Source organism: Triticum dicoccoides, chromosome 2B, assembly GCF_002162155.2.
Source record: "Triticum dicoccoides isolate Atlit2015 ecotype Zavitan chromosome 2B, WEW_v2.0, whole genome shotgun sequence".
Lineage (NCBI taxonomy): Eukaryota > Viridiplantae > Streptophyta > Magnoliopsida > Poales > Poaceae > Triticum > Triticum dicoccoides.
In genome coordinates this window covers 98084863-98102582 of record NC_041383.1, presented here as the reverse complement: position 1 = coordinate 98102582, position 17720 = coordinate 98084863, and the positions used below count along the sequence as shown (strand labels likewise).

Sequence of the window (17720 nt, the reverse complement as noted above, 5' to 3'; positions counted from 1 at the left end):
TTCAAATCGTATCAGTCGAAGATGGTCCCCTGGACAACAAGTACAGCTCAGCACAAACAGTGTTGTCACCTCTGAGACATGCTTCCAACCAACTGCTGAAAGTCCTGATGTGTTCACATGTAATCCAGTCGTCGCACTGCTCCGGGTGTTTGGAGCGCAGACTGTTCTTGTGTTCATCGACATACGGGGTCACCAAGGTAGAGTTTTGTAGAACTGTGTAGTGTGCTTGAGACCAAGAATATCCGTCCCTGCATATTATTGAGTCCCTTCCAAGCGTGCCTTTTCCAATCAGTCTCCCCTCATACCGCAATTGAGGGAGACCTATCTTCTTAAGGCCAGGAATGAAGTCAACACAAAACCTGATGACATCCTCTGTTTGATGGCCCATGGAGATGCTTCCTTCTAGCCTAGCGCGGTTACGGACATATTTCTTTAGGACTCCCATGAATCTCTCAAAGGGGTACATATTGTGTAGAAACACGGGGACCAAAATGACAATCTCGTCAACTAGATGAACTAGGACGTGCGTCATGATATTGAAGAAGGATGGTGGGAACACCAGCTCGGAACTTACAAGACATTGCACCACATCACTCCTTAGCCTTGGTATGATTTCTGGATCGATCACCTTCTGAGAGATTGCATTGAGGAATGCACATAGCTTCACAATGGCTAATCGGACGTTTTCCGGTAGAAGCCCCCTCAATGCAACCGGAAGCAGTTGCGTCATAATCACGTGGCAGTCATGAGACTTGGTTTTGAAACTTTTTCTCTACCATATTTATTATTCCTTTTATATTCGACGAGAAGCCAGTCGGGACCTTCATACTAAGCAGGCATTCAAAGAAGATTTCCTTCTCTTCTTTGGTAAGAGCATAGCTAGCAGGACCTTCATACTGCTTTGGAGGCATGCCGTCTTTTTCGTACAAACGTTGCAGGTCCTCCCGTGCCTCAGTTGTATCTTTTGTCTTCCCATACACTCCCAAGAAGCCTAGCAGGTTCACGCAAAGGTTCTTCGTCACGTGCATCACGTCGATCGAAGAGCGGACCTCTAGGTCTTTCTAGTAGGGTAGGTCCCAAAATATAGATTTCTTCTTCCACATGGGTGCGTGTCCCCCAGCGTCACTAGGAACAGCTAGTCCACCGGGACCCTTTCCAAAGATTACGTGTAAATCATTGACCATAGCAAGTACGTGATCACCGGTACGCATGGCGGGCTTCTTCTGATGATCTGCCTCGCCTTTGAAATGCTTGCCTTTCTTTCGACATTGATGGTTGGTCGGAAGAAATCGACGATGGCCCAGGTACACATTCTTCCTGCAGCTTTCCAGGTATATACCATCGGTGTCAAGTAAATAGTGCGTGCATGCATGGTATCCCTTGTTTGTCTATCCTGAAAGGTTACTGAGAGCGGGCCAATCGTTGATGGTCATGAACAGCAACGCCTTTAGGTAAGATTCCTCTTGTTTGTGCTCATCCCACGTACATACACCGTTTCCATTCCACAGCTGTAAAAGTTCTTCAACTAATGGCCTTAGGTACACATCAATGTTGTTGCCGGGTTGCTTAGGGCCTTGGATGAGAACTGGCATCATAATGAACTTCCGCTTCATGCACATTCTAGGAGGAAGGTTATACATACATAGAGTCACGGGCCAGGTGTTGTGAGTGCTGCTCTGCTCCCCGAAAGGATTAATGCCATCCGTGCTTAAAGCAAACCATACGTTCCTTGGCTCACTTGCAAACTCATCCCAGTACTTTCGATTTTTCTCCACTGCGACCCGTCAGCGGGTGCTCTCAACTTCCTGTCTTTCTTACGGTCCTCACTGTGCCATCGCATCAACTTGGCATGCTCTCCGTTTCTGAACAGACGTTTCAACCGTGGTATTATAGGAGCATACCACATCACCTTCGCAGGAACCCTCTTCCTGGGGGGCTCGCCGTCAACATCACCAGGGTCATCTCGTCTGATCTTATACCGTAATGCACCGCATACCGGGCATGCGTTCAGATCCTTGTACGCACCACGGTAGAGGATGCAGTCATTAGGGCATGCATGTATCTTCTGCACCTCCAATCCTAGAGGGCATACGACCTTCTTTGTTGCGTATGTACTATCGGGCAATTCGTTATCCTTTGGAAGCTTCTTCTTCAATATTTTCAGTAGCTTCTCAAATCCTTTGTCAGGCACAGCATTCTCTGCCTTCCACTGCAGCAATTCTAGTACGGTACTGAGCTTTGTGTTGCCATCTTCGCAATTGGGGTACAACCCTTTTTTGTGGTCCTCTAACATGCGATCGAACTTCGGTTTCTCCTTTTGACTTTCGCATTGCGTCCTTGCATCGACAATGACCCGGCGGAGATGATCATCATCGGGCACATCGTCTGGTTCCTCTTGATCTTCAGCAGCTTCGCCCGTTGCAGCATCATCATGCACATCGTCTGGTTCCTCTTGATGTTCAGTAGCATCACCGTATTCAGGGGGCACATAGTTGTCATCGTACTCTTCTTCTTCGCCATCTTCCATCATAACCCCTATTTCTCCATGCCTCGTCCAAACATTATAGTGTGGCATGAAACCCTTGTAAAGCAGGTGGGTGTGGAGGATTTTCCGGTCAGAGTAAGACTTCGTATTCCCACATATAGGGCATGGACAACACATAAAACCATTCTGCTTGTTTGCCTCAGCCACTTCGAGAAAATCATGCACGCCCTTAATGTACTCGGAGGTGTGTCTTGAACCGCACATCCATTGTCGGTTCATCTGCGTGCATTATATATAATTAAGTGTGTCAAAAATCATTATAGAACATCATGAATAGATAATTAAGTGACCAAATTAATAGAAGTTCATCATCACATTAAACCCAAAGTACATACATAGTTCTCATCTAACAACATAAAGCTCTGCAGAACATCTAAATTAATTAAACCATACACTGAAACTATGTAAAACATTTCAATGCGAAAACAAATGCGATCATAATCGCAACCAATGTAACAACTGATCCAACGGCATAATGATACCAAGCCTCGGTATGAATGGCATATTTTCTAATCTTTCTAATCTTCAAGCGCATTGCATCCATCTTGATCTTGTGATCATCGACGACATCCGCAACATGCAACTCCAATATCATCTTCTCCTCCTCAAATTATCTAATTTTTTCCTTCAACAAATTGTTTTCTTCTTCAACTAAATTTAACCTCTCGACAATAGGGTCGGTTGGAATTTCCGGTTCAACAACCTCCTAGATAAATAAAATCTATGTCACATTGGTCGGCATAATTGTCATAAACAATAAATGAACCAATAGTTATGAAAAGATAATATATACCACATCCGAATCATAGACAAGACGAGGGCCGACGGGGCGGATACCAAAACCATCGCACTATATAGATGCAATAATAAAAGTAAGAAAATTATACAAGTATCTATATATATAAACATACAAGTAAGATTTTTTTTTCCTTTCAGAAAGAAGATAAGAACAAGAGGCTCACCACGGTGGTGCCGGCGACGAGATCGGCGCAGGCGATTGACGGAGGTGAAGACGGCGACGGGACGGGACGGACCGCTAAACCTAGACAAATATTGAGAAAAATGGAGCTTGGAGGTCAATCTTGGAGAGGAGAAAGCTTAAGTAGTGTGGCTCGGGCATTCCATCGAACACCTCGTGTGCATAGGAGGTGAGCTAGAACACCACAAAGCTCTCCCCTCGCCGGCGACGAAAAACAGAGCAGTGGGAGTGCTCTGCTCGCGGGCGAGGTATATATAGGCAACCAATTGGTCCCGGTTCGTGACCAGAACCAGGACTAAAGGGCAATCTTTGGTCCCGGTTCAAGCCACCAATCGGGACCAAAGGGGTCGGGCCAGGAGCAAGGCCCATTGGTCCTGGTTAGTCCCACCAACCGGGACCAATGGCCCACGTGGCCCGGCCGGCCCCCGTGGCTCACGAGCCGGGTCCAATGCCGCCATTAGTCCCGGTTCAACCCGGCCTGAACCATTGCCCCCTTTTCTACTAGTGGAAGGAGTGGAAGACCAACAACAAACGAGTGTACTTTTGAACATAGTTTTAAAAACTGTACTGGTCCGACTAAAACCCGGAATCGAGGCCTCAATCGATTTTTTTTAGGTGCGTCAGTCTTTAGCAAAAAGCCAGTAATAAAATGACAAGAAAATCATGTGTAAACTAGGAATTGAACCTTTGACCCTTTAGGCACCGCACGTCCAACACCCCTACCAGCTAGGCTAGCCACAGCTTGTTATTCCATAGTGGATTATAACCAATAAATGATTCATTTGATTAGAGGTCAATTCTTTTTAAATAGCTTAAATATTCCAGTTTTTTGTCGCTGAACGAGTTGAACCGGCAGTCCAACTGATAAAAACCTAAACCGGTAGCCTCAACGGTTCAACTGTCAGTCCGATTTTTTAAAGTAGGCTTAAGAATTGTAGAGCCGTACAACTGTAGCATCAATCAACCACTAAACAACAGTCTAGTAGACCAGTATTGTACTAGCATGAAACCGAAAAAAGAACATTGTTCCAGTGCTAGTAATTGTTTTTCAGAAGAACACGGACACACTCCAGCCAGTACATCATTTTTTCAGAAGAACACCCACACACTCCAACCAGCACAACACAAGAATTGTCCGTAGCAGTAAGCAAACAAGCAGTTGTTAGGCAGTGTACATCTCCTAGTTGACCGGGTGGCAAGATGGCTAGGGGCCAGCTGTAAGTGCAAGCACAAAAATCACACACGCACAACGCCTAGCACCTAGCGGCAAGTGCAACCCACAGTAGTCACACACACAAAGGCTGGTTTACAACAACAAAGAAGAAACCATTGAATCAGATGTCCAGGTTTTGACACGAAACAGAAATCCCAAATTAATCAAAACGTCAATTTCGAACAACATAAGCTTGGTTTACAAGATGGTAAATCTAACATAAAGTGTATCTATCTCCAATGACAATCTGTCATACATGAACTTAACTTAGTAACAATTTTCTGAAATTTTCTAAGCTTCATGTTTGAAGAGCAAAAACTATGCAAACATATAAAAGTCCACTAAAAGAACGCATAGCTTCATCTGCCAGTTTAGAACAATCCTTCACCTCCACTTGCAAAATTTCCTGCAAAATAAGATTCACTGAAGCGCATGAGCAGAAGTTCATTATAAATCAGAAGAGTCAGGTTATTTTCAATACATATATGGACTGTAATAACAACCCTAATGATGCAAAGCATTTTAAAGTTTCGCCATCACTAATTCCACGTTCTTTTGCTTCACCGTGATAGAAACATTATAGTAAAAAAACGCAAAGATAGAATGAACTGAGAGTCAGAGAGTGACATATATCGACCATCCAAACACCCAATAATCTAGTAGGTTCCGCTTTAAACTGAAAATCAAATCCTGTTAATATTGATCAATCATTGATCACTGTGAGCTGAGTTGACTAGACACCGTGAGCCAGGTAATGCATGGAACATGAATAGGCAAAAAGGAACATACCTTTTGGGACACAAGAATCCTTATGTAGCCTCTTCCTCTCTGTCAGCTTCGCTTCTGGTACTCGACTACTTGATGATGGTAAGTACCCGACCGTCGTCCATGCCCAGGCAAGAGAGGCAGACTTGGCTTGGCTCGATTTGGTCAATTGGTCGAACATCTCGTAGGCGAGCTGAGCACGAAGCAGGCAGTAGGCGAGGTGGTGAGGTCGCTAAAGGAGCTCGGAGCAGGAGCGGGGCGAAGATTGGCTGCTGGAGGAGGCCAGTGTTGTCAACGCCGCCCCTGTTCACGTACCTGCAGCAGAAGAGCAGCATCGCTCATCATATACACTAATAATCTCTAGTTCTCTGTCACAAAAAGGACAAAATGAGATATAAATCACCGTATCACCATAAACTTCATCACATCACCACCACTAAATAGCAAACCAGAATCAGTACTCAATCAAATGTAAGTCTTTCTCATAGTCATTCGTAAAAAAAAGTCTTTCTCATAGTCTCAAAAAAGTCTCCCTCATAATCTCAGAACACCAAATAGCAACATAATAAAACTGAAATATAAATTACCAAATACCAATCTCTAATTCTTTTCCCTAATCTCTCTAATTCTTTATCAACTATTGTCATCAGGCCAGCAAAAGCAACACAGTTTAGTAGTTCTAGCTCACAAACTTCACAAGTTGACGTATCACATATGGATGCTTGGATAGAATAGAAGAATTGGTAATCAGAGTGGAGAAGAAAGAGATCATATTACCAGCGTCGGTGGTCGGGGCGTCCTGGTCGGGAGCGGAGGAAGGCGACCATCGGTCGTCCTGGTCAGGAGCGGAGGAAGGCGACCATCCGTCGTCCTGGTCCGCTAGCTGGACCTCCTGGTCCGCAGTGTGTATCGGAGGGAAGGCTGGAGTAGCTGGACCTGCAGCGGCTGGACGGCTGAACGCTGGAGACCAGGCGGCGGCGATGGCGTCCCCTGGACGGCTGGGGTCGCTTGACCAGCATGCAGCACAGCGCTGGCGCGGCCGCACGAGGAGGCATCGGAGTGTCCGTCCTGGGCTCCTGGCGGCGCGGGGCGGCGTCGCCGTGCCGTGCAAGGGCGGCGGCGGAAGGGCGGTGGTGCCCTACAGTGGAAGGGGCGGCGGCGGAAGGGGGCGAAAGTGCACCGATTCGGGGAAAACCCCTAGACTATCCACACGAATATAAATCAAACGATGGGCTTTTGGACCGGTTCACTCGTTTTTGGGCCTTTCCGCCGGTTCGCTCGCTTTTACCAAAAAAAACATGCACGGAACGGTCCATGAAGATTAGCCAACTGCCAATGTCACCGGTTCCGGTTTTTCTCGGTCCTGTCCTTTTTTAAAACTATAATCCAAGGTAATAGTGGGGCGGCTGCGATGTCCCATACTCCCGACGGTTGTCCGTCTTCTGTTAGTGGACTCGACTGGCCGGTGTAAAGTCAATCTGTTACCTCTTGGGGTCATAGGATCACGTAGCGACACTGGTCACTGCAACATCATCGTGCCCATCGTTGCTGTTGTGGCAACCGGCTGTCACCCTCTCGCATCACTGTCATTGCAACATCGTCGGTGGTCGGTCACATCTCAAGCATCCCATCGACACCACTTTGTAGCACCACCACATGTGTTCTCAGCGCCCATCCAAAGTCGGCCTCCACAATGGTCACAACTTTATCCCATGCCGATCGTAGCTCTCATGGGCACTCACATGGGAATGACATGATCTTGATCCAGGCGACCGATCAGGAGCAAGATCTCCCCATATTCTTTGTCGGCCTTTTGCCATGTAGAGGAAGGAAGGAGGAGACTGGATCGATGTGCCAGCCTCTCAGATCAATCGTTCCCAAGTTATTTGAAGGTTGCTTCGGATGTCCATTGTTCTACCATATGCGTTGCTACGTCATTCTTCATGAGCAATAGATTAGTTTCTTTTGTTGGGAGTTGGTGTGGTTCCATATTGTCCAACGCTAGCGAGAGCTATGACGACACCACAACAAGGAGTCCATCTATGATAGTTCCGCCGAGGTCTATTCCGATCACCACTACCAATGTTCACCATCATCTGTGGTTAGTACAACCATCGTCGACGATGTTCTGGTTGCCGCCAGCTCTCATGAGGTAGAGAAGCATATGCTCCATTTGGCCGGCAGGGTAATAGATCAAGGACACAAATGAATATCATGAGTCGTCGTCAACCTCAATGTTTTTTATATGAACTGGAACGTAACCTCATGCTTAAAGTACCTTGACCAGACAACATCACAATTAAACTTATAGTTTGATCTCTCGTAAGGGTACACAACGCACGTCCTCTTTTCGCCCAAATTAAAATTCATCACCTAAATGTCTTAATTCCGCCTCACCAATTTTATCACAACACGACTCGGTGAATATAAAAGCAATTGTCGACTCTGAATCACAGCCGCCCTCCGGGAGGAGTGTCGCTCCCATCGCAGCAGCGACATCGCTCCCCAAGGACGCGGCAACGCCGCGTGGTGGTCACGACAACAACATCGCCATCGTCGCCGCTCCGGCAACTGACCGCCGATTGTCATGACAACACCTGTGTGCCCATCGTTCCACATCAGGATATCCCGGTCACAACAGCGCTAGTACCCATGGCAGACCCTCCCCTGCACTCCCGTGAGACTCCTGTTATATGTTATATTGCACATGTTATGTAAATACACATGAGAATGCAAATCATAAATTTATGCTGGTCTATTATGGCCAATGCTTATTCTCCAACATGCGTTGAGAAGCAAGTGAGGAGAGTCTTGTATAGTTTTGTGTCGTCTACTGCTGATTCGCGTGGTGGTGACGGTTTCTAGAAATTGCTTGTTTCGGCACTGGTTTGGGGGATGCAGGCAGGCAAATCCGGTGTTCTTCATTGATTTTGTTGGCTGAAGACATCGAATTTGAGGCCCAAGGTGCACGGGGTTGAACTCCAGCCACACATGTATGTTATGCCTTCATGTGTATGTATGTTTTTTTCAAGAATTTTTGGAAATGTAGACAAAATTCCAATTTTTCAAAACCGAGCTCCATGGAGCTCGGCCTCCAAAGACAATATCCGATTACTATTTAACTATATCTAATTTTCCTCTCAATAATAGATAAATACTAAAATATGCTCCATTTTTTATGCAAAAAAAACATTTAAGATAATTTTCATGCCAAACGAATAACTATATAACAGTGTCCCGGTTCTTCCAAAACAATTTCCCTCCAGATTTCCCTTGATTTTTTCTGCTGGCGCTAAATCTCTAATATTCCCGCTTACTTTTCCCTCCAATTATAACCAACAAAAGGTTAAATAAACTGGGTCTCAAATCCGATCTACATCCAGCCCAGCCGCTATCTCTCCGCCCTCCAACGCCCAGCACGCCGGGTCGGGCTCTCTTGCTGGGTTCACACCATGCAGTATTGTGCAGGGCCAACCAGGGGCCAGCACGTGTCCTGGCGGACCCCACCACTCAATAAACACAGCGCATCTCTCTAATTGCTGTTACGTTCCAGAAAATCAGCAAACAACCTTTTTTTCTACCGCATAACAACATATTTTGCCGCCAAAGTTTCTTCGTGGCTATACATCCGGTGTCCTACCCATCTACTCCATTGTTGATTGTTGCATCCTGGATACAAGAAAATAGATCAGGATTGATAGAAAATTGCCCCCTTCGTGGATCAACCTCTATGGTGCTCAGCATGGAAGGAGCTCCTGGCACTTCATCGCCAATAGGTCCATTATTGCGCCTGGAATCTACATATATTAACACTCAGATAAGATTAAAACAAATAAACAACTATGACATGTAAACTAATCCTTCAGAAATAGCTCCCCGTACTTCATCTTCCATAACCCTGTTTCTTGTGTTCAAACACATGCAAATTAATCCTTCAGAATTGCATTATTATTTATTTGCTTCAGTGTTAGCTGTATATCATTACCCTGTTTCTATATAGATAAACAAATATGCTTGGAAACTCTGAATCATCTACATTTGTTTGCTGCTTCCATCAGTATACGGCGGATTAGTCGTCGACAATTAAATAAATGAAGGAGAGAGATATTTTACATCAGCATCATGAGTTGATTTAGTAACGAGACATCAGCTCGATCTTACTTAGAATCAAAGTGCACTACTAACAGAGTACAACCTAGCTTTATTTTAAATTTTAGTGCATGAGATTTCTCGTTTGACATATTCTCCTTTTGCCAATTTTAATGATAGAGATTAATGTATCAATGAAAAGGATAAATATTTTGCTAATGCTCTTGTGAATACCGTGTGATGTTTTGCAAAACCTTTTGTTGTATCTTGAAGCGCTTTTCAGGTTTCATAAACCAGGACTCTGAATATCATGTGATTTTTCACTAAAACCAACTAAGGTATTGTTTCACTTACAAGTCATACCCTCAAATTCTTTATTCCTCATACAAAATCGTTCCTTTCCTTTTTCAGGACTTGGTAGCCAATCAAGTCATGCACAAGAGAAACACTTTCAAATAGCTGTATATAAACTTTGCTCCCGAGGATTGCTCTACAAACAATTACCTTCAGATGTACTCCCTCTGTCAGTACAAAGTTGAGTCACTTATTTTGGGATAGAGGGAGTACTACTTTTCCTTGAGATGTGTAAATGTTCCATCGTCAAGAAATATTGATTAGTTGCAGGTAAGTTTCCCACTTTCTATACTCTCGCTACATATTTCTGGTTAGACGCATGGATTCACCAGAAACCTCTCGCTACATTATTCCCCTGCCTATACTCTCACACCACTTTACCCCTAGCTCATGTGGCTACTGTTTTTAACTACGGTTTAGATTCAATCCTACGGAACCGCCTAACCTCTAATGCTACCGCCGAGTTGTGTTCTGTGTTGTCTCTCCTGCAGGATTTCCAGATGTCACCTGGGCCAGACGAGCGCTACCTCAATGGTGGCCTGTGCTTCTCCACCAGGGCCTCCTACACGCTCACCATGGGCAACGCCTCTGTCAATGATGTGCATGCCATTCCAATATGGTCTTCATGCGTTCCCAACCGGGTGAAGATTTTTGCCTGGCTGCTATTCCGAGATCGACTTAACTCCAAAAGCAACCTACTCCGCAAGCACATGGTCACTAACTCTCTATGTCCACGTTGCGGCTTCAATGGTGAAACACGCTCGCACATATTCATCGACTGCCCACTCACGCAGCGGATATGGCAACGGGTTGGCATTTACCCATCGGCCACCTTTGACGATCTTTGGGACTGTCGTCTCCCCTCTCAGCTGGATGCGGCAATCTGGCACTCCATCCTCCTCATTATCCTATGGAAGATCTGGGACTCGAGAAATGCTATGACCTTCAGGCAGCAAAACCACCACAGTATCCTCACCCTTAAGAGAATCATTGATGATCTCATGCTCTGGACACACAAGATGAAGAAAACAGAGCAAAAGCAGGACGCCTCCTTATGGTGTTCCTACCTCTTATCACGATTACACGTGCCTATGTAATTTCACCTTGTAATCAGTCGAATGATGGGTTACAAACATTGAGAAATATATTCAGGTCGGGAGCTCCCCCCCCCCCATGATTTTTCAAAAAAAAAGTTTCCCACTTTCCAGTTAAATGTGGTCTTGGGCACTAAATTTAAGAGAAGTTTTCGCCAATTTGTGATTTCACCTGCACTCGTGATTGAAAAGCAGAGAAGATGTATAGGTGAAGCTGGATAGCTCTTATACTTCTAATTTCAGTACGTGCATATGTCGATAGGTGGATAAGTGAGAGGGAAACGCTTATAGCCGGTCGACCGGCTGAGTTTTCGTCGGTCGCACCGTTCACTCTGCCTTATCTTATCTCTCCATTACCTTATCTCTCCAAGAACGACCAGAGCCACTCCTTTTTCCTCGCCCATGGGCGCATCTCGTCTGCGAGCTCCGCTTTTCCCTTTTCTCGTCTTCTCCTCTCCTTCCATGCGTCCCTCACTCCCCCCCACCCCCCACCGACTACAGGCTGTGCCGGCCGGCCATGGCAGCTCGTCGGCCAAGCGCCGCACACAGTACCCACCTCACTTTTTCCACTCACAGGGGTTCATCAAGCTCCTGCTCCTCCGCCAATCACCAGCACCACACCAGTGCCTCCCCCCTCCCCCCCCCGGGGGGCCGCTGCTGCTACCACGATGTAGTGCAAGCTCCAGGACAAGCGGTGTTGGAATCGGCAGAGGGCGGTGCTGCAACTGTTGTCATCTAAAGCTGGAATCAAGAGGTGCGGCTCCTGCAAGCCCCGGGCGCGGTGCTGGAATGACGGCTATGTCGTGCTACGACGGGCAGATGAGATGCTAGAACCAGCCTTGGCGGGAGCTACAATCAGCGGCCTTTTTTGCTACAACCGTTCTTTTGTTTTGCTGGAATTAGCGACTTTTTTTGCTAGGATCTGTAATTTGAGATGTTTTTTGCTGGAACCATCTCTAATTTTTGTTACCACCGTCTATGATTTTGCTACCACTGGCCTTTTCGATTTTTGCTACCGCCCTTCTGTGATTTGCTGCTGAAACCCAGTTTCAATTTTTTGCTGCCACCGTCCGTGTTTTTTGCTGCCACCGTCTTTGATTTTTGCCATCATCCCAACTTTTAATTTTTTGCCGGATCCATGTTATTGCTGGAACCAAAGAATTTGTTTGCTGGAACCAGCAATTTATTATGTTGCAACCAGCTTCCAGAGCCCAACGGCCAGTGGAACCGCTTGGGGCATATATGTTTTGACGGGCCTCCGCTGCATCTGGCGAGACGGGGAGCGGCCACGGCGAGGCGGTGAGTGGTGATGGGAGCGACTAGTCGGTGCTGCTACGGCCAGCTAGGCGCCGAGTTCTACAGGGGTCGTTCATTGGTTTGTGGAGAAAAACGATGTGTATCGGGAGTATAGGATAAAGTTTGAACGGTTGACAATATGCTAATCCTACGGTGCAGAGCGGACCGGCCGAAAGTTTTGGCCGGTGCGCCGACGCCTAATACTCACCTGAGTGAGGGCATCCACAGTGCTTAGAGGCTGGCTTGCCTCTAAGTTGGGCCCCATGTCCTGTAGTAAAACTTGGCTCAAAAGTGCGTAGTGTGTAGCACATATTCTCAGCCTCTAAGATGTCCCCACATAGAGTAAAATATTTGATTCTTCAACCGATTGTGTCTCATCTCTTTGCATGGCCTTCACTCTTTCTATCCATGACATGTGGGGTTAGCTGATTATTTTAGTCCAAAGCAAGAACTAGAGGCAGCCTCCAAGCTTGGCGTCGATGCCAAGGATTTTGGCTTAGAGGCGCATGCCCATAGTGTATAGCGCCTGCCTCTAAAGGCTTAGAGGCTGCCTTAGAGGCAACAAAACACAACATTGTGGATGCTCTGAGAGCTAGTTAGCTAGAAGCAAACAACTACAATCACCTTTGCATGTTGAGTTGCATCGAGCTCACGCCTTCAAGTGTGTGACCCAGCGACCTCCCGCGTATCTCCACCGGCCACGGCCGCACCCGCCGACTGGTTGCATGCGCTGTGGTTCCACCTTCTACCAGGGAGCGGGTCGGCCACAGCCTTGGGCGCGCCGGAGGCGGGCGGAGCTAGCCGTGACGGCCCCGTCAACCCATCGGCCAAGGCGACGGCCCGCGCGGCGCAGCACGACTGAAGCAAGCGGAGGTAGCTTCCATGGACCCATATTGCCTCCAGTCAAGGGCTCAAGGCCAGTGCCCCACGCGGCGCAGCACGCCGGAACCTGGCGGCACTAGCCGCGACGGGCCGTCTTTGCCGCCTTCCAAGGCCACGGCCAAGGCGTTGCAGCGCACCGGACGCGTGCAGCGCTAGCCACGACAGCTCCCGTCTGGCCGCCGGCCACGGCGCCGAGCGGCGGACCTCACCTCGCCGGAATCCTCTTTCACGGAGCTGTAGAACGAGTGGCTATGGGGTGTCGAATAGCAGCAGTCCACTGGGATAAGGCAAGGAAAAAACATTTTCTGTATAAATTAAAAAAGGAATTGTGGTTGCTTGAGTGGTGGGGTCTGTCAGGACACGTGTTGGCTGCTGGTTGGCCCTGCACATTACTGCGTGCTGGGAACTAAGCAGGAGAGCCCGACACGCCCCCTGTTCGGCGGCTACGTCGCCGCCCTCCAACGCCCAGCGCGCCGCCGCCTGTAGCCCCTCCCAGCACCCGCGCCCCCACCCACCTCAACCCCCGGATCGATCTACCGCTTCCTCGACCTACCTCGGCGCCAATTGGATTGCTGCGGCGACGGCCTCGTCGATCCTCAGCTTCGGCACCTACATCCTGAAGGGGTACGATCTCGTGTTTGGTATGGATCTGAACGCCCACCCCTTCTCAGATCTGCCTGCTACGAATTCCTTATTTGGGTCGGGAGCAAGCTGTAATCTCAGTACTTGTACTTATTCATCCATCTAAGTGTTTCAGTTCACCTCTGTACTAGTACTTTCATCCATCTGATTCTTTAACCTCTGAACCTTTCACTCGTACGTTTCCCTGATTTCTCACCCCGTGGCCACCTTGCTGCTGCTGCTTCACTGACTTATTGGGATGGCACATGAGGCAACATGCTGCTGCGTTTGGAGATTTCATAAAAAAAGACATTAGCATGTAGCAAACCATGAGAGGGTATTAATCAAAACGGCCACAACACTAAACAGATGGGTCAGCAGTTTAGGATCAGTAGCAGACCATGGACAATTTTGGTCTAATGAATAAAGCAAAGGTACCAGGGTAAAACAAATCAGATGAGGAATGTTACACGCATGAGTACTCACCCATGAGAGCAGGACAATATGTCCTGTTGGAATTGCTGCATGTTCATCGGCACACAGTCAGTCAACAACTCGAGGAGCACGACAATGTGTGCACTTCACAAAAATCACCACCTTCTCATCCTAGTGCCACACATGAATCCAGCACAAACTGGTAGAAATTAAAATAAGTAGCATGCGCAAATGTCCCGGATTCTTAGGCCGATTTTTAACTTGTTATCTCGAAGTTCCAGCAGAAGATTTTTTAATGAATATCTGTCGATTGAGCATTGTGTTTTCAAACTAGATAAGATTTTGTTCATAGGCGCATCTTATATCCAATGGCATTGAGTGTGGGTGGCTGGACCATGGTCTTGAATCTCCTCTCTCTATTTTGAGTTATGATAAGCTGATAGTGCATTGGCATGCTACTGTGTACCTCTTTGCCCTCTCCATTCACATGTTTCTTTTGGTCGGATTGCTTGGTTCTGCGACCCAAATTGCAGAGGAGACGTCCACAACTTGTACTGCTTGGTTTCCCTGTCCAAGACTCAAATCTTGTCCTAGGTGGATTCTTCTTTCCCCTTCCCTCATTTATCTTCTACAAATTCATGTCTATTCGCAATTTAAATTGTGCTTGTGGTGTCATTATTTAATTTGTCTTTACTTGTAATGGTTTTATTGACACTTAATTAGTAACTTTCTTAATCTTGTATTACATAAGGAAGTATGCAAGCACAGGAGAAGAAGCTTGTCAATTTTTTTGGAACATGCCAAAGGGGCAAAGAATAGTTGTAAAATGCAATGAAGAAAGCTAGCCTTTTGGAACAAGCTTGCCAATTGTTTGGAACATGCCAAAGGGAATAATGGAATAGAAGAGGTAAATGACTTCTTTGTCCCTTCCTTTTGTATGCATTTATTTCAATATTTTACTCATACTTGTTAGTTCTGTAGGAAAATCTCCAATCAAATCATACTGGCATTTCTCGGTTACAAATACTACATGGTAAAACAAAGGTAATGTCAATATGGCTATATCATTGCTTTCAACATGAAATCTTCGTATTAATATTTCAGTTTGTAGAGAATCCAATGCAATGGACTTGTTGAGGCACGCTTGTCTATGAAACATGAAATTTCTGAGGCTAATAATCTGTCGCATTCATGCCAAAAAGTTATGTCTAGACTTACTCTCACTCATGTCACAAAGATAGAATATAAAAATATTAATTGCTTACCATTGTTGTGTCATGGAACCAGGATGGCGAGCATGATGATGTCGGTCAGTTACAAATTCAACAAAAAGTCATCGTCGCCACAAGACCTTGTTATTGATTATGTGCAAAAGGTAAGGTTTGTGTGTTTTTGAGTTTTGAAGTTGCAGCTTTCTGTAGCTCTAGGATATGAATATCATTCCATCTACTATTTATCTCTTTGTAGGCAAGGGAAATGAGGTATCGCGCAGTTGAATATTTTTCAAGACTAGACAAGCAGGGGACTAGAACTGAACGCCCACATCCAGTTCGCTAAAAAAAGGCGTACTTCTTCAATCAAGGTAAAGATCCGCCAAGGGGCATGGGTTTACTGTACTCAAATTCCCGACTCAAACCAATCTAACATGCCTCCTTGAAAAATGACTTCTGTTACAAATCGACAAGTAAAGGATAACTTCAACCAAGCGTGAGCAAGTGAGGTGTCCTTGGGCATTAGACTTTGATGGCTAGTCCAGTTTATTTAGTTTCTATGGGGCATGTATTTTAGGATGCCATTAAAATAGAGATCATATTGTTCATGCAAATTATATTATTATTGCTGTTGAGTGCTAATAATGGTCATAGCTTTTAAAGTAGTTTTAAAGACTTCATCATATCCCAACAAGCAAAATGTTGTATGGTGCTTTTCTGACTATTGATCCAGCTACTAAGGCTGGTGGTATTGAGTTAGTTTCTAAATTTTTCCATGTGCGCATAGATGAACCTATTCTTGATAATGAGGAGTTAGTAAGGGAAGTTTCTGGTTGCAGGACAATTGGTGAAGCTTTCTCTTCAGGATACCTAATTGCTTGGCCTTCAACTTTTGTAAGTTGAAGTCTTTTCTTCCATATTCCGAGATCATATTTGTGTATATTTAATTACATAACTATAGGGTCCAATTTTCATTTACAGATTTGAAACAAGGATAATTGACTTGCAGCTGAATACTTCGGTTGGAACAGGAAGCAAATAAAATTTGAAGATTTTACTTCCCAATAGTTGTAGTTTACATTGATAGATTGAAAAATGTAATATTATTCAAAAGATCTTTTCTTTGGTCGAATTTATGCAAATGCTATGGTGTAATATTCTCCATACTTGTGTTTTCTATAGTTAAATTGATATAAATGATATGCTGTTGCACCTAAGAATATTTGTATTTATTTATTGTAATGCATAAGTATAATACACTCTTGTATATTTGTAAGTGCATCTAGTGCCACCCCTAGTTGGTTTTGGAGTATTGACGACAAAGTTGGTTGAGGGACTAATGCGTTTGTGAGAATTGCAGGATAACGCAGGTAGTGTCCCTCATTGATTCGGTTTACCTACCGGAGATGACCCCTAAAAATGTATGAAGACATTGAAGACAATGGTGGTATGAGAAGATATTCATATTGAAGACTATGACATGAGAAGACATTGAGTGAAGACTATGGAGCGTGAAGACTGTGTTGTTTCGCTGTTTCCTTTTCTTCTTTGTTGAGTCATAGGAACCATCGTACTGTTAAGTGGGGTCCAAGTGAACTAAGTCAGAATGACTGAAGTGATGTTCAAACCAAATCCTATGTCTTCGAGCGAAGACAATGAGAGCAAATCTTATCCTGAGCTGGATAAGTCAGCGTTGCTTGTAGCCCAAGTGAAGTTGCCGTGTGTGTTTGAAATCTGACCTTTAGAACACGTGTCAGTTCCTTAGTGACCCAGGGTCATTTTGGACATATTAGGTCGGGTTGCCCAGTGGCTATAAATAGCCTACCCCTTACACCATAAATTGGTGGCTTCTCAGAGTTAGTTTACGGCTTTTGTCGTTTTGAGAGCAACCCACCTCGAAGCCTTTGAGAGAGAGAAATCCTTGCGAGGACAAAGCCCAAACACCCAGAGCCAAAGAGTGTTAGGCATCACTGAAGTCTTTCTGTGTGTGTGACCTGAAGACTTATTACACTTGAGGACTGTGTATCCTCCAGCCGGTTAGGCGTCGCGTTCTGAGCATCCAAGTGTCATTGTGGATTGCCGGTGAACGAAGTCTGTGAAGGTTTGGAAGTCTACCTTGAAGACTTACAAGAGTGATTGGGCGAGGACTAGGTGTCCTTAGCTCAAGGGGAATAAGGTGAAGACGCGGTCTTCTGAGTTGAATCTCAGCCTCCCTAACCAGACGTATAGTTGTCAC

The 17720-nt window shown here is 45.6% G+C and overlaps 2 long non-coding RNA genes across 6 annotated transcripts; one reads left to right on the top strand and one right to left on the bottom strand.

The window, feature by feature from the left end:
- Positions 1–4889: 4889 nt before the first annotated feature.
- LOC119367247 lies at positions 4890–6668 on the bottom strand. The gene is made up of 3 exons (XR_005176241.1): positions 6280–6668; positions 5527–5817; positions 4890–5143 (listed from the first exon to the last, which is right to left on the bottom strand). It is a non-coding gene; the product is annotated as an uncharacterized LOC119367247 (long non-coding RNA).
- A 4675-nt stretch (positions 6669–11343) lies between these two features.
- LOC119362345 lies at positions 11344–16812 on the top strand. Of its 5 annotated transcripts, none has more exons than XR_005173365.1 (8): positions 11344–13841; positions 14807–14867; positions 15025–15180; positions 15255–15317; positions 15561–15648; positions 15741–15855; positions 16324–16378; positions 16466–16812. It is a non-coding gene; the product is annotated as an uncharacterized LOC119362345 (long non-coding RNA). The 5 variants fall into 5 exon arrangements; XR_005173364.1 differs by having other exon boundaries at positions 11345–13858; XR_005173363.1 differs by having other exon boundaries at positions 11347–14867; positions 15029–15180.
- Positions 16813–17720: the final 908 nt, after the last annotated feature.